Here is a 4,249-nt window from a genome sequence, read left to right as displayed (position 1 = left end):
ACATTGATATCACCTCCCAAGGTGTGTTTTAATATTCTTCAGATGTGTGGTGCTATTTGGTGTTGTTTTAGGTTTATTTGGTGGGGTGTCGGTGACTGTAGGTCGTGTGGTTTGGTGTATTTGTGGTTTTCTGAAGGGTTTGCGTGGCCGAGTCTCGCTGCCAAAATCAGCTGTTGATGTTGATAGTGGGGCATTTAAATGTCTCTTGTTTTCCATGCTCGCTTTCATTCATGCATTCAATCATTCGTCATATCCTCCTCTTTCCAATCCTTCTCCTCCTCCTCAGTGTTCATCCATTCAGTAGTTCTGCCATGGTGGATACTGTATAATACTAATGTCGCTTTAAATGTCCTGATCCTTGCTCTCCTTCATTTATTCACTCATTCATTCATTATATGTTCTTCCTCCTCGTCAGAATTAATTCTTTCATTAAGTCTGCCATGTGAGTATTGTATAATTATACTGCCTCCGATTTTGTATGCAGTGAATGAAATCAACTGAATGAAAAAGCAACATGAGAGAGAGAGAGAGAGAGAGAGAGAGAGAGAGAGAGAGAGAGAGAGAGAGGAAACGACTGAATGGCAATAGAATGAAAAGGACGATAAAATTAATCAAATATGGAAAAATAATAATATAAAATCAAAAGCTAGTGATATATATAATGCAATATATCTGAGAGTGAACTGATGATAATGACACCGTCACACCACAGGAAATTATGAAGGAGGGAGAAGTAAGTTGTGAAAACCCAGATATGTTAATGTGTGTCCATAAAGAATCTATGACTTTTCCCTCAAATTAGGAAGGAACTTTTGACAACCATGTGATTGTTTTCGTTAAGTTTAATTTAAGGACCTTAGGAGAGAAAGAGAAGAAAAAAACAAGAAACATGAAGAAGGAAAAGAAGAGAAGAAAGGGGGAGAAGGAAAAAGAAAAGAATTTTGATGATGATGATGATGATGATGATGATGATGATGATGATGATGAGGAGGAGGAGGAGGAGGAGGAGGAGGAAGAGGAAAAAAGAAAACGAAGAGGAGGAGGAAAGAAAAGGAGGACAACAACAACAACAACAACAACAACAACGTCCATAAAAATGTTGGAAGGCGCGGTGATGCTTTAAACTTGAATAAGACATGATTTCGTGACTCGCCGCCATTGGTCACTTTTATTTATGTACTATGATTATTTTCCCCTATGTCGCCGAATCTTTAATAACCTTTAAGTAAAGTGATTTTAAATTTCCGCTGCAATCTGGGCACGTGGACCACCAAAAAAAGGGAGAAATGGGTATTAGAGAGAGAGAGAGAGAGAGAGGAGAGAGAGAGAGAGAGAGAGAGAGAGAGAGAGAGATAGAGGGAGGGGAGAGAGTTTCTCTCGCACAGACACAAACACACAATGAGGGAAAACAATGAGTATAACACCTGTTGATTCTTACGAGGCTGTGTGACATAAGGTACTGGAGGAGGAGGAGGAGGAGGAGGAGGAGGAGGAGGAATACAAAGGAATACAAAGGAAAGCCAAACAGCAACAGACCTTTTGGTCCTTGCAAGGCTGTTTGGTAACTACTTCTAACTAGCAACAGGGAAGAGAGACAGGACAGCATAGGAGAAGGCTCCTCCCCACCCACCACCCCCTCCAGCTTGCGCTGGCATGGAAATAGTTGGGAAAAGTACCATGCAGTATGGAAAAACTGACATGGAATTTTCATAGGAAAGGATGAAAGGAAGTTCTACTATTCACCCTACGATGAACTCTATACGCCTATCTGAAAGTTAATACAATTTATATTAAAACTGGTGTCTGTAAAATAAGAGTTTATTAATGAATTTAGTAATTATTCGGACAAGAAGAGAGCTTGTTGGGGATTTGCTTTTAAATATTTGTCTATTTTATTTTTGAATGATTCAATAGTATTGCTGTTCACAATTTCTGCAGGAAGTTTATTCCATATATTTACTTTACGATTAAAGAAAAAATGTTTGGCCTCGTGGGATTTAAAACGTTTGGGTATAATCTTGAATCCATTATTTCTTGTTGGGTTAGAATGATCAATGGTAAAATATTTATGTGCATCAATGTTACTATATCTTTTGAAAATTTTGAACACTTCAATTAGGTCTCCTCTTATCCTGTGCTTTGTTAAACTAAATAGGTTTAGTTCTTCCAGTCGTTCCTCATACGGCTTATTGCGCAATCTTGGAATCTTGGTGGAGGAGGAAGAGGAGGAGGAGGAGGAGGAGGAGGAGGAGGAGGAGGAGGAGGAGGAGGAGGAGGAGGAGGAGGAGAAGGAGGAGGAGGAGGAGGAGGAGGAGGAGAAGGAGGAGGAGGAGGAGGAGGAGGAGGAGGAGGAGGAGGAGGAGGAGGAGGAGGAAGAAGAAAAAGAATAAGAAAAAAAAAGAAGAAAATGAACAACAGAAACGAAAACAAGAAAACCACCCAAAACACTAAAACCACCATCTCCACCACCACCACCACCAACAACAACAACAACAACAACAACAAACTTAAGGACAACAAAGAAAAAAAAAACAATAATGACAACTCTTAACTGAACCCAACCCTGTGTCTTCGGCAAGTGTGCAGCCTTTAAGATAATAACTACGCCTCATATAGACACTGCAAGGGGGAAAACCCACCAAAGTATCCACGCTGGCCTGTCTTTGTTTTTATACCGAGGTGCATGTGGGGCCAGGTGAAGGTTCCGGGTCAGACTCGTAAGATGCAACCGCGGGAACCAGATTGAGTACTAGGGATGATGTAGACAATTAAGACGGTCACGTTTCTATAAGAGTATAAGTAAGTAGATGCGTTTATACAGGATCATATTCTGAAACACTTCTGCGTCGCACTCCAACTACTTTCAAAAGGCTCCAGTTTAAGTAATACGGGTTTTTAAGGAATTCTTTTTTTTTTTTTACGGTTCTAGTCACAGATTAACAAGATTTCTTCATTATTAACTGGAGACACATTCGTGAGAACCCGGTTAATCCTCTCTGTGACCTTTGAAATCAGTCATGGTGAGAGAGCAAAGCGTTTCAGAATACGAATCTATAAAACATCAATATTCACAACGAGTAACTCAATGATAGATAACCTTGTGAGGAAGTTATAAGTGTAATAAACCGTGCAGCTGTAGTAGTAGTAGTAGTAGTAGTAGTAGTAGTAGTAGTAGTAGTAACATATAAACAAAAATTACGAAAGAATGTAAGTCTAAGAAGTGTAAAGCAAGGCAGGAGAGAAACAAACTAGATGGAGAGATGAGATTAGAAATTTTACTGAGATGCTTTGGGATAGACAAACAAAAGACTGGGATGCATGGAAGTAGGAAGAGGAGGAGGAAGAAAAAGAAGCGGAAGAGGAAGATGAGGAGGTAGAAAAAGAAATAAAGATGAAGAAAACACGAGCAAGAACACACACAAAAAAGGAAAAGTTATAATGATGATAATAACGACAGTAGTAATAATGATGATAATAATGATAACGCTTCCAGACGCCATGACTCCGAAGACAAAGAAGGAAGATGATGAACAGAACAATGAGGGAAAAGAAGCCTAACTACTTCAGCCTACACCTTCTCTCTCCTCTCCCTCTCCCTCCCTCCTACCTGTACCTCACACCTGTAAGTCCTCACCTTTACCTTTTCACGACACCTTAGCGTGTCGTCTCCTCTTCACACCTCATCATCAGCCTTTGTGTAGCTTTATTTATCCTCCTCCTCTTTATTTATTTTTTAATTATCTTTTCTTTCTTTTTTTTCGCTCTCTGCTTCCTTATTCAGTTTAACTAGTAAGGAAATATGACTTTTATTTTCCGCTATGATTGTTCTTTAAGGTTTTGTGCCTCATATGTCTTCATTGTTATCATTATCACGGTATTATTATTATCAGGATTGCGAGCAAGCGCACACACACACACACACACACACACACACACACACACACACTCACACACACACACACACACACCTTATTGTCGTTTCTCATCAGGTTCTATCTTTTATCTAACAAATCCATATCTACGCACAGCAATGCCTTAGCAACAGCAGCAGCAACAGCAGCAGCAGCAGTAGTAGTATAGTAGTAGTAGGTGATGTTAAATTCATTCGTATTAATGATGTTACTGCTGGTGTACTACTATTACTACTACTACTACTACTACTACTGCTACTACTACTACTACTACTACTACTTTCTTGAAGTGTCTATGTCGAGAGAGAGAGAGGAGAGAGAGAGAGAGAGAGGAGAGA

The sequence above is a fragment of the Scylla paramamosain genome, chromosome 10 (genome assembly GCF_035594125.1).
Source record: "Scylla paramamosain isolate STU-SP2022 chromosome 10, ASM3559412v1, whole genome shotgun sequence".
NCBI classification, from domain to species: Eukaryota; Metazoa; Arthropoda; class Malacostraca; order Decapoda; family Portunidae; genus Scylla; species Scylla paramamosain.
Note: the sequence above shows the minus strand (reverse complement) of the source record.